At 46.5% G+C, this 13,208-nt stretch overlaps 2 pseudogenes; one reads left to right on the top strand and one right to left on the bottom strand.

The window, feature by feature from the left end:
- The first annotated feature begins 438 nt into the window (after positions 1 to 438).
- LOC101609358 lies at positions 439 to 12,727 on the top strand (annotated as a pseudogene).
- Positions 4,803 to 4,922, bottom strand: LOC123458037 (annotated as a pseudogene).
- Positions 12,728 to 13,208: the final 481 nt, after the last annotated feature.

Below are 13,208 nucleotides of genomic sequence, written 5' to 3'. Positions count from 1 at the left end.
TCTGCCTCCTGAGTGATGGGATTAAAGGCGTGCGCCACCATGCCTGGCTTCTCAATCTGTCTTTTGTTACAGGATCAAACCCATCTAAGAACTATAAAGGGCAGAGAACTGCTGGACGTGGGGGCTCATACTTGTAATGCCTGCACTCAGGAGGCTGAGGCAGGAGGATGGCTGTAAAGTTCCAAGGCCAGCCTAGGCTAAGAATGAGCATTTAAACACAAACACGAAACGCTGCCCCCTAAATGTGATTATGGATATTTTGGGGGTGGGGTGGGGAGGATAGGGATTATTAAGTCTGCGCGTTCTGGGGACTCCCTCCATGGCCCAGGGTGGGACTTGGCCGGGGGCAGGGTGGCAGTTATCTGGCACAGTGGCAGTTGTCTGGCTCAGTGGCGTCACGGTTCCCCTTTCCTTGGCAACCTACCCCAGACGAGGTCGATGCTGGCGCGCACCGGTGGGCAGAGCTGCCCAGCGCGCCGGTCCCCGCGCCGCCGGCCTGCAGGGGGCGCTGCCGCGCGGCCCACTTCCAGGCTGGCCCCGCCGCCCTCCCACCCGGGCCCTGGCCTTAACTGTGAGCGCAAGCGGGAAATGAAAACAAACCCCACGCAAAAGAATGAAAGGGACAGGGATCCGGGGGCGTAGGTTCGAAACCCGGCTCGCCTGAGGCGCGGGTGTGAGGCCGCAGTCAGGCCCGTCCTCGCCCGAAACCCTAGGAGGGAGTTTGGATTCAGTACAGTGCTCTTGGACTTGTTTTCTTTCTCTCTCTTTCTTCCCTCTTTTCCTTCCCTTTCTCCCCCATCCCTCCCTCCTTTCCTCCCTCCTTCCTTTCTTCCTTCTTCCCTCCCTCCCTCCTTCCTTTCTTCCCTCCCTGCCTCCCTCCCTCCCTCCCTCCCTCCCTCCCTCCCTCCCTCCTTCCTTCCTTCCTTCCTTCCTTCCTTCCTTCCTTCCTTCCTTCCTTCCTTCCTTCCTTCCAGAGAGAACTCTGCTTTTACCTTTTTTTTGTGGGTCTTTACAAGCCAAAACCAACATTAGAAGGAGGGCTGGGGCTGGAGAGATGGCTTAGCGGTTAAGCGCTTGCCTGTGAAGCCTAAGGACCCCGGTTCGAGGCTCGGTTCCCCAGGTCCCACGTTAGCCAGATGCACAAGGGGGCGCACGCGTCTGGAGTTCGTTTGCAGTGGCTGGAAGCCCTGGCGCGCCCATTCTCTCTCTCTCCCTCTATCTGTCTTTCTCTCTGTGCCTGTCGCTCTCAAATAAATAAATAAATAATTTTTTTAAAAAAAGGAGGAGGGCTGGGGGTGGGTTGCCTTGAGTGTGAGAACTAGTGAGAGGGCGAGGCCTTCAGATACTCCTGGGTGGGTCCCTATAACTTCTTCCTCTGCCTTGTCAATAAAAACCTGCTAATGACACCCCTGTGCGGATGAAAGCGAAATGTTGCAAGTGAGAGCGTGCAAGTGCTCTGAAGGGCCGCTCGCCTTGGTGGGTCGTTAATGTGTGTTAATTGTTCTTAGGCTGCTCCGAACCTTACTCTACACAGCCCTCTGACACAGGCCCGGACTGACCTTTCTTCTAGCAAAGGAAAGACACCGCTAGTGAGCCTTAGACGTGTTGCCCTATGGACCTGACTTTGGGGTTTCCCCTGCCCTGGGCCTAGAGAACCAGTCTGGGGAGAAGAGAAATGGGGAAGATCTTGGTGTGATCTTACACAGACAGGGGCAGATGAAGTAGTAGGGGAGTGGAAAAAGATAAAAAGACAGCACATTTACCAGGTGGGGCTGGAGAGATGGCTTAGAGGTTAAGGCACTTGCCTGCAAAGCCAAAGGACCTAGGTTCAATTCAGGCTGGCCTCGAACTCACGGTGATCCTCCTACCTCTGCCTCCTGAGTGCTGGGATTAAAGGCGTGCGCCACCACACCCAACTTTTTTTTTTTTTTTTTTTTTTTTAAAGAGAAGACTATAGTTGTTTTTGTGTGAGGTTCTCGGGTGAGGCAACACTTCATTCCATGAAACAGGGATGTGTTCCCATGGGCTGAGCAAGGAGGTTGGTTCTTATAGGAAGAAAAGGACCAAAGAAAGCAGAAACAAGGAGCAGACTGGCCATTTCAAAGCTACTTTCCTTATAAGGTATGAAGGAAGGAAAACTACAAAAATGATTTGTTAAGGGCTGGAGAGATGGCTTAGTGATTAAGCGCTTGCCTGTGAAGCCTAAGGACCCCGGTTCGAGGCTCGGTTCCCCAGGACCCACGTTAGCCAGATGCACAAGGGGCACACGTGTCTGGAGTTCGTTTGCAGTGGCTGGAGGCCCTGGTGCGCCCATTCTCTCTCTCTCTCTCTGCCTCTTTCTCTGTCTGTTGCTCTCAAATAAATAAATAAAAATGATTTAAATATTTAAAAAATGACTTGTTAACATCATGCTATTATTTGTTAAGTTACCTCGTGGTGCACCTGCTTTGAAAGGGACCATGTGGATGCATAGAATGGACAGAGCAAGCTCCTGTCTCACAGCTCCAAAAGAAATCCACGTAATATTGTTTTTATGAGGCAGTTTAGGGGTACAGGGCCCCAAACTGAATAGCTTTCTCTTGGCTAAATGTGGGAATTGGCCAGGCATGGTGGCGCATGCCTTTAATCCCAGCTCTCTGGGAGGCAGAGGTAGGAGGATCGCCATGAGTCCAAGGCCACCCTGAGACTCCATAGTCAATTCCAGGTCAGCCTGAGCTAGAGTGAGACCCTACCTCAAAAAAAAAAAAAAAAGCCTGCGGGCCAGCAGCCTCCCTCCAGGGAGCAAGGCCTCAACCCAGACCTGACCCGGCCCTGATGACACCCAGACTCAGACTGGGACAGTGAAACAGACTCAGACAGTTCAAGCTCTTCCTCTTCCTCATCATCTTCCTCAACGTCTTCCTCTTCTTCCTGTGTCTCACTTCCTCCCGTGCTGTCAGATGGAGAAGATGATTTACAAGTTGAGAAAGAAAATAAGAATTTTCCTCTTACAACGAAAGATGAATTACTGCTAGATGAACTGCCTTCTGTTGAACAACTCACTATCATTTTGCCTGAAGATGTTGAATTAAAGCCTGTTGGAAAAATAAATAAATAAAATGTCCCTATGGATTAAAAAAAAAAAAGCCTGTTGGTATGGTTTCAAGCATTATTGAACAATTAGTTATAACTGAGTCTGCAAGTAACCTACCTCCAGCCAATGAGGAGACTGTCATTTTCAGATCGACAAGCAGCAGGAAAGATATTTGAGATATTTGGACCTGTCGTACATCCGTTTTATGTGTTATGGTTTAATTCTTCAGAATGCATTGAGAGTAAAGATATTAAAATAAAGGAAACTATGCATTTTGCTCCATCAGTAAAAGAATGTACTCAATATAGATTCACAGAAAAGCTTAAGCAGGATAGGGGATCAGGTGCGTCATGGAAGAATGATCAGGAACCACCACCAGAAGCCTTGGATTTCAGTGATAATAAAAAAGAAAAATAAGCCAAACAGAAGAAAAAAAAAAATCTCAGATTCAGGGCTGGAAAAACCTCAGATCTGAATGTCATGAAACAGGTGAAGGCTTTGCTGAAGTACATCAGAACTGGAATACTTATAGCTCTCCTTCAGAGCATCCAAAAGGATACCGCAGCAGAGAGGCTTTCCCTGGGGCAGATATCCTCCAGCAAGCCACTGCCGGCCTGCACCTCAGCAGTTCTGTAACTCAGATCCTATGGTGTCTCAAGAGACATTGGGACTTCCACCCCAGAAACAAGACAACCCCATTCTGCCACAAAACGTGTATGGTACTGGATATGGAACAAGTTTTATTATGGAGTATAATATGTTAAATATTGAGGGCTGGAGAGATGGCTTAGTGGTTAAGCGCTTGCCTGTGAAGCCTAAGGACCCCGGTTTGAGGCTCGGTTCCCCAGGTCCCACGTTAGCCAGATGCACAAGGGGGCGCACGCGTCTGGAGTTCGTTTGCAGAGGCTGGAAGCCCTGGCGCGCCCATTCTCTCTCTCTCCCTCTATCTGTCTTTCTCTCTGTGTCTGTTGCTCTCAAATAAATAAATAAAAAATTAAAAAAATATATTGATTACCTTTTTTGGTATACTCTTAGGTCAGATATTGAAGTCTTATTGAGAGCCTTTAAAATAAACCATTGTTTTGTTGTTATTTTTTCGAGGTAGGGTCTCACTCTAGTCCAGGCTGACCTGGAACTAACTATATAGTCTCAGGGTGGCCTCGAACTCATGGTGATCCTCCTACCTCTGCTTCCTGAGTACTGGGATTTAAGGTGTGCTCCACCACACCCGGCTAAACTATTTTTTATAAACTTAAAAGAAATGCTGGAATTGTCCTTGGGCCTGTAAGGGAAAATCCAGGTCATTACACTTTACTACAGGTCAGAAATGTCAGAAGGGTCTGTCCTCTCCTTATCTCTGTCTGCTCAGGGAGTCCTTCCATTCCCTTCCTTCCCTTTGGAGAATAGAAAATTAAGATTCCTGGGAAGGTTGCTCTTTCCAGAAATCTTGATCCTAGACTCCTGATATCAGGACCAGACTGGCCAGACCAGCTGCTCATCCAGGGGGCTCATGTTAAAAAAAAAACCCAACCTGGATCTTGAGGTGGGCTTCTCAACCCTCTCCTGCCTCCTTGGGCCAGAGCTAGGTCTTTCTTCCTTCTGAAAGCTCCCCTTTCTGGAAGCGTTCCCTCCTAAAGCTCTGTAATAAAATCTTTCTGAGCCTGATCCTCTGGTCTGTGGATTTCATTTGTTGAATGCATAAGACAAGAATCTGAGGACACCTCAGAATTATTGGTGTGCGTTGGCAAGGAACCCTGAATCTTGTATCACTTGGATAGAGGCTGTATCAGATCTTAAACTGATAAGAACTGATACTCTATTGATCTTAGCCAAAAATCAGAGAAGTGATAACATCAGGTTATTAGGATTAATGGAAGGGGGAACTTTATTGTCATGCTGAGGCAAATTGGCCCTTTGAGACACTTGAATATTACTTCCCTCTGGGCCAGGAAACTGACTGTGTTGAACTTAGTATGAAGGACTCCATTTAAAAAAAACTTTTTTTTGTTCATTTTTATTTATTTATTTGAGAGAGAAAGAGGCAGATATATATATACAGAGAGAGAGAGAGAATGGGCGCGCCAGGGCCTCCAGCCACTGCAAATGAACTCCAGACGCGTGCGCCCTCTTGTGCATCTGGCTAACGTGGGACCTGGGGAACCGAGCCTCGAACCGGGGTCCTTAGGCTTCACAGGCAAGTGCTTAACCGCTAAGTCATCTCTCCAGCCCAAGACTCCATTTTGATTTTTGGTCCGTTGTAGCCTTGTGCAGGAGCTTATCTCAAACAATAGTCTCCTGTGATATTTGTCTGACAGGAGTGATGACTGAATCCTGGACAAGAACCAAGGAGCCCAAGAAAAGCAGAAAGCTAGATCCAGGAATTAACCCCTCCGTGGCAGATTCTTTGCAATTCTAGTACTTGCAGCTGAGCAGTGCTGCAGATTTTTATATTGTTGAGTTCTTTGTCTTGGGACCAGAGACATAAATCAAAAGAGGTTTGTTGAGAAAAAGGTGAAAAAGCCACAGTGTCAGGACTGAGGACTTATCAGCCAGCATTCAAAGAAGAGAAAGGAATTTAAAAAACTTTTGCTCTTTGAGTTGTAACTCAGAAAAAGCAGGTAGGCTCAGCGAGGGTGTGTGAGAAACTATAATGACAGAGCGACTTCTGGAGGAATATTAGCTCATTAAGGGGACAAATAGAGGCTGGAGAGATGGCTTAGTGGTTAAGCTGTTTAGCCTGAAAATCCAAAGGACCTTGGTTCAATTCCCCAGAACCTGTGTAAGCCAGATGGACAAGGTGGCACGTGTGTCTGGAGTTTGTTTGCACTGGCTGGAGGCTCTGGTACACCCATTGTCTGGCTCTCTATCTCTCTCTGAAACAAATAAAATATTTTTTAAAAAGAAAATTAAAGGGGATAAATATTCCTCCCACCTCCTTAGCATGTCTGTAGGTGAGGAGTGGTTTCTTTTTCTTCCTTTTTGGGTTTTTCAAGGTAAGGGTCTCACTCTAGCCCAGGCTGACCTGGAATTCACTATGTAGTCTCAGGCTGGCCTTGAACTCATGGCGATCGTCTGCTTCCTGAGTGCTGGATTAAAGGCGTGTGCCACCAGGCCCAGCCAGGCTGAGGGGTGGTTTCTTGACCAGGTGAGAAACTGATAGGCTCCACTGAGGTATGATTGACAGGTTGCCCTTCTAATGTTGCCCTGGAAACAGGAGATGGAATCTGTCCTTCAGTGACTTTCAAGCCTGATGCCTGCCTATCTGCAACACCAGGACAGTGCATTTTGTACTTTCGTGAGCTGCCTTGTTCCTGCCCTCGCTCAGAAAGCTTATATTATTCTCTAAGACTGTGACAGGGGAGGCATTTTAACTGCAAAGCCATGAAACCTCATTCTGAGATAGAAACCAATTCTGTTGTTACTTTGCCCATAACTGGGATTCCCATGATGCCTGAATTTAAAAGGCTGTTCAGGGGCTGGAAAGATGGCTTAGCGGTTAAGCGCTTGCCTGTGAAGCCTAAGGAGCCTGGTTCGAGGCTCGGTTCCCCAGGTCCCACGTAGCCAGATGCACAAGGGGGCGCACGTGTCTGGAGTTCGTTTGCAGAGGCTGGAAGCCCTGGCGTGCCCATTCTCTCTCTCTCCCTCTATCTGTCTTTCTCTCTGTGTCTGTCGCTCTCAAATAAATTAAAAAAATAAATAAATAAATAAATAAAAGGCTGTTCAGTGTGGCCGCAGCCCCGAAGCGTCCTCTCTACATGGGGGGCTGAATGAAGCTAAGAGGCCCCCAAAGGAGAGACCACTAGAATAATACCAAGTGGCTCAGTCCTCAAATACCAGAATGGATGTGCCTTGAATAAACACAAGAAATCCCAACTACTTAATGTTTCTAGAAAGCAGAGAGCCAAACAAAAATCACAGTTAATTCTCTAGCCTTTCATTTGAATGTAGCTCTGCCTTTTTGTTTTGACTATTCTATGGACTCCACGGTACTTCTCATTAGACTAAGGACGTTGGCCAAGACCCCAGTTAGCCTGGGTGGCTTTCTCCTTCCCTTCTCTCCCTCTCCCTCCCTCCTGTCAGCTCCTTGTAGCAATGGCTTGATGCCACGCTTAACTTACTTAGAGCGCTTAATGTGGTGATTTAATGCGTGGCCTCTGCCTTCTGGCTTTGCTCTTGGGCATGTCACCAAGCCTTACAGGTTTGGCATTGCTACCATCCTTCAGCTGGCTCCTTCTGATTACTGACAACAGGTGGCAGAGTGGCAGCTTCTGCTAAATATGCTGGCTTCTAAATCGCAGGAGTCGCCCACTAATGCCCCAATCCAGCAACGTGGCCCAGGGTGCAGGTTAGTGGGGGTGGGGTTGTGGACCGGATGGTGGCCTCGTTCCCTCCCCACAGGCTCCACTCTGGGGAGCTTCCCTCTTTCCCAACTTAAAAAAAAAATCATTTCTTTGAGAGAGAGAGGGAGAGAGAAAGAAAGAAGCAGGTAGACAGAGAGAATGGGCACGCCAGTCTCAGCAAAGGAACTCCAGACAGATGCGCCACCTTGTGCATCTGGCTTGACTGGCTTGACGTGGGCACTGAGGAATGGAATCTGGGTCCTTAGGCTTTGCAGGCAAACGCCCTAACCACTGAGCACTCTCTCCAGCCCATGATGACATGTAAAACATGTAAAAACTGATATTTTGGACATGAAGTAGTACTGGTATGGGATTTGTTGCCTTTTACCCATCTTTCTAGCAGGAAGACAGCAATGCTTTTTTAATGCAGTGCTTTATTATTTAGCTACTTTCTTTTTAAAAAATATTTTATTTGTTCATTTGAGAGAAAGAGACAAAGAGAGAGGGGGGGGGGAGAGGGAGAGAGAAATGAGAATGGGTATGAAAGGACCTCTGGCCACTGCAAACAAAACTCCAGATGCATGTGCCACCTTGTGCATCTGGCTTACATGGGTGTTGGGGAATCGAACCTGGGTCCTTAGGCTGTGCAGGCCCTCTCCAGCTCACAGCTACTTTCTTGATTGTGGATTTTGCAGAAACATCTTGTGGCCAGAGGAGGTTAGCCAAAGTTAGTTTTTTTTTTGTGTTGGTGGAGCTCTTTTAGTTGCCTTATTTATTCATATTTATTTATTAGATTAAGCGAGCAAGAGAGAGAGAGAGACTTGGTACATCAGGGCCTCCCTCAGCTACTGCAATTGAACTCCAGATGCTTTTGCCACCTAGTGCGCATGTGTAACCTTGTGCTCGGGTCACCTTGTGCGTCTGGCTTATGTGGGGTCTGGAGAGAGATCATACATGAGTACTTAGGCTTTGCAGCCAAGTGCCTTAACTGCTAAGCCATCTCTCCAGCCCTATTTATAGTTATTTATTTATCTGTTTTGTTTTTTTGAAGAAGGGTTTCACTCTAGCCCAGGCTGACCTGGAATTCACTTTGTAGTCTCAAGGTAGTCTCAAACTCACAGTGATCCTCCTGCCTCTGCCTCCCAAGTGCTGGGATTAAAGACATGTGCCACCATACTTGGCTGTTCATATTTATTTTTGCAGTACTGGAAATGGAACTCAGGACCCCATGCATCCTAGGCAAGTGCTCTACCTTTGAGCTACATCCTCGGCCCTTTGACTTTTATTATTTATTTATTTTTGGATTTTCAATAGTATCTTTTGCTTGCAGTTCCAAGGTAGGATTTCACTCTAGCCCAGGCTGACCTGGAATTCACTATGTAGTCTCAAGGTGACCTCAAACTCACAGTGATCCTCCTAACTCTGCCTCCTGAGTGCTAGGAGTGAAGATATGCATCACCATACCCAGCTCTATTTGTTAATATATATATATTTAAATCTGAGAGCAAGGGAGACAGAGGGAGAGAGAATTGGCATGCCAGGACCTTAGTCACTGCAATCGAACTCTAGATGCTTGTGTCATCTAGTAGACACAATCTTGCGCTTGCCTCACCTTTGTGTGTCTGGCTTACATGGGATCTGGAGAGTCAAACATAGGTCCTTAGGCTTCACAGGCAAGCATTATAACTGCTAAGCCATCTCTGCAGCCCCACTTGGCTTTTTTTTTTTAATTTTTTTTGATTATTTTTATTTATTTGAGAGGGACAGACAGAGAAAGAGAGAGAGAGAGAGAGGGTGGGGGAGAGGGAGAGAGGATGAGCGTGCCAGGGCTTCCAGCCACTGCAAACGAACTCCAGACGCGTGCGCCCCCTTGTGCATCTGGCTAACGTGGGTCCTGGGGAACCGAGCCTCGAACCGGGGTCCTTAGGCTTCACAGGCAAGCGCTTAACCGCTAAGCCATCTCTCCAGCCCCCACTTGGCTTTTGACACTGGATCTCATTAAGCTTTCCAGGCTAGCCTTGAACCTGGCCTCCTCTTGCCTCAGCTTCTCAAGTATCAGGGACTACAAACTTATGCCACAGTGTGATTTAGTTTCCTCTTTTAGAGGCTTTTATATTAGTCGCAGTAACTGATTCAGGCCCCTTAAAGGGCAGAGCTGTTGGTTCTGAGGAAGTCAGTACTAAGGAGGCAAGATTCCCACTGTGCCTGTGCCCCGGCCAGCGGGGAGTTGAACAAGGACTCGGGGAGAAGCTAACCTGAATGGGGGAGGCAAACAGACACAAGAAGGAGACCAAGCTAGGTATTTGTCAAGGTCTCGAAGTTTATTTTTACACATAGGTTTTTATAGGGTTGTAGGGGGAAGGAATCATAACCAGGCCAGAGATCACAGATTAAATGTAATTTCTTTGTTTCTTCATCAATTACCGGCAGCACCAGGAGAGGCTATCACCCAGGCATAACGGCTCCTTCATTTCTGGTAACAGATCATTAGATGAGGAAATAGAAACTTAACTTGCTATATGGCGGTTTCTGTCAACATGGCCGAGGTTTGGTTCATAGCTCCCAACATGCCTGTTTTGAGCCTCCCTCTCTGCTCACCACCCTCAGGTCTCACTACCGGTAGCCAATCAAAAGCCATTTCTTCTGGCGAGATCTGAAGGACATGATCCTATAGGTGAAGCCAAGCTCCTTGGTGGCTAGATGGCCTGGAGTCTAGCTCCTTTGTATTTCTGTTGGCTTTCTGGTCACCCACATTCCCACCTGAAGAGCCCATTAGGCTCAGCTTACAGCCCTTTATGGCATCTTTTCCTTGCAGTTCCAAACTTGTCCATATTTCTTCTGCAAACCAATTCCAAAAGTCTATGAACCACATGGTCACATTCAACAACAGCCCTACTTCTTGGTACTAGTATTCTGTGTTAGTTTTTTTTTGGTGGGGGGGTTAGGTAGGGTCTTACTCTAGCTCAGGCTGACCTGGAATTCTCTATGTGGTTTCAGGGTGGCCTTGAACTCATGGCAATCGCCTCTCAAGTGCTGGGCTTAAAGGTGTGCATGTACCGCCATGCCTGGCTCTAGTTGTTTTTCTTATTGCTATGAAAAAATATTTGTCATTAAGTAACTTCAGATAGAGATTTATTCTGGCTTGCAGTCTTCCATGGCATAGAAAGTATGGTGGCAGAAGCTGCTTGGTGACAACCAGGAAGCAGAGAAAGGGGAATAACAGCAGGCATCTTGTTTTTCCTGTTCCCTCATTCATTCAATCTGGTCTCCCAACCCATGGAAATGTGCCATCCACTTCGAGATAGATCTTCCCTCTTCAGCTAAGCTTTGCTGGAAACTCCCTCACATACCCACAGACATGTCTCCTACATTACTCTAAATTCAATCAAGTTGATAAAAAAATAACCATCACAATTGCTTCTATCTTTTTGGCTCTTGTGAACAATGCTACTATGAATATAGGTGTATAAAAAAATTCTCTCTGAGAGCTGGGTGTGTTGGCTCATGCCTTTAATCTCAGGCAGGTTGAGGTAGGAGGATTGCTGTGAGTTTGGGGCCAGCCTGGAGCTACAGGATGAGTTCCAGGTCAGCCTGGGCTAGGCTGAGACCCTGCCTCGAAAACCAAAACAAACAAACAAAATATCTTTGTAACTGCTTTCTTCTGGGTACCTACTTAGAAGTATAATTGCTGGATCAAATGGTAGTGATAAGTTTAATTTACTCAAGAGCTTCCATATTGTTTTTAATAGTGGCAACACCATTTTGCCTTCCTGCCAACATTACATGAGAGTTCTAGTTTCTGGGGAATGGCTCAACAGTTAAAGGTACTTGCTAGTAGACTTTGGTGGCTTGGGTTTGAGTCCCCAGTGCTCACATAAAGCCAGATGCACAAGGTGGTGCATGCATCTAGAGTTTGTAGTAGCAGGAATCCCTGGTGTCCCCATACTGTCTCTGCCTGCCTCTTTCCATCTCTAGCTCTCTCAATAAATAAATAAGAATATAAAAAAGAGAAAAGAAAACACCCTTATTTAAAAAAAAAAAAGCGGGGGGGGGGGTGCTAGAGAGATGGCTTAGCGGTTAAGCACTTGCCTGTGAAGCCTAAGGATCGTGGTTTGAGGCTGGATTCCCCAGAACCCATGTTAGCCAGATGCACAAGGGGGTGCACACATCTGGAGTTCATTTGCAGTGGCTGGAGGCCCTGGTATGCCCATTCTCTCTTTCTATCTGTCTGCCTCTTTCTCTCTCTGTCTGTCGCTCTCAAATAAATAAATAAAAATAAACAAAAAATTTTTTTAAAGTTCTAAAAACTGGACGTGGTGGCTCAGGCTTTTAATTCCAGCACTTGGGAGGCAGAGGTAGGATGATGGTTGTGAGTTTGAGGCCACCCCAAGACTACATAGTGAATTCCAGGTCAGCTTGGGCTAGAGTGAGCTCCTTTCTTGAAAAATGAAAAAAAAAAAAATCTAATTTCTTTGTATCCTTGCCAAGAGTTGGTATTTCCTACACTTTGTTTTTATTTATTTATTTATTTGAGAGCAACAGAGAGAGAGAGAGAGAGAGAGAGAGAGAGATAGAGAGAGAGAGAGAGTGTGCCAGGGCCTCCAGCCACTGCAAATGAACTCCAGACACGTGCGCCACTTGTGCATCTGGCAAACGTGGGTCCTGGGGAATCAAGCCTCGAACCAGGGTCCTTAGGCTTCCCAGGCAAGCAGTTAACCGCTAAGCCATCTCTCCTGCCCTACACTTTGTTTTTCATAGTTGCTTCCAAAATGGCTGTGAAGGTGATTGTAACAGGTTTGGCTCACATTTCTCTACTGATGGCCTGCATGCTCTCACTGCGTCTACTCCACATTTGCACATCCTGTTGTTTTCAAGGTAGGGTCTTGCTCTAGCCCAGGCTATCCTCGAATTCATTATGTAGTCTTACTATGGCCTCAAACTCACAGCGATCCCAGTGCTGGGATTAATGGTATGCACCACCATACCCGGCCATTTGTACATGGAACTGTGTAAATCTTTTGCTTGTTTTTTTTTTTTATTTTTTTTATTTTTTTTATTTTTTTTTTATCTGTTGTTGAGTTTAGTTCTTTTTAAAAAATGTATTTTAGAGTGCCAGCTCCCTTATCGGTCTCAGCATGTCCTGCCGTGGGTAGAGTCTTCCTGCCTGCAAGACCTGCTCAGCAAGTCAATGAGGAAGGCTGTGGGCGATGAGCAGAGAGATGGAGACGTGACAATCCTTGGTTCTTCCAGGGACCTCTGTAGCATCCTGGCCACCAGCGTGCTCAACCTCCAGCCTGTAGATCTGGGCCAATAAAGTGGTGACTGACAGAATATGTAAATACAATTTTATTTATTTATTTGTTTGAGAGAGAGACAGGAATATAGAGACAGAATAGGTATGCCAGGACCTCCAGCCACTGCAAACAAACTCCAGACACATATGAGACCTTGTGCATCTGGTTTGACGGGTACTGGGGAATCGAATCTGGTCCTTATGTTTCCCAGGCAAGAGCCTTAACTGCTAAGCCAGCACTCCAGCCCGAGGAGTTCTTTATATACCTTAGATATAATTCCCTGGTCAGATAGGAATTAATCTATTTCTTTTGTTGTATGTGCTTTTAGTGTCCTATCCATGAACTCATTCCCTAATCTAATCTAGTGAAGCTGCCCCCAGTGTTTTCCTCAAATATTTCAGTTTCTTTTAGTGTTTAGGCTCTTAGTCCATTTCCAGTTAAGTTTTGTATGCTTTTTTTTTTTTTTGCATGAACACTTGAGTTAAGATCCTGTGCACATGC

The sequence above is a fragment of the Jaculus jaculus genome, chromosome 1, assembly GCF_020740685.1.
Source record: "Jaculus jaculus isolate mJacJac1 chromosome 1, mJacJac1.mat.Y.cur, whole genome shotgun sequence".
In the NCBI taxonomy this organism is placed as follows: Eukaryota; Metazoa; Chordata; class Mammalia; order Rodentia; family Dipodidae; genus Jaculus; species Jaculus jaculus.
Note: the sequence above shows the minus strand (reverse complement) of the source record. Positions and strands in the feature narration are given on the sequence as shown.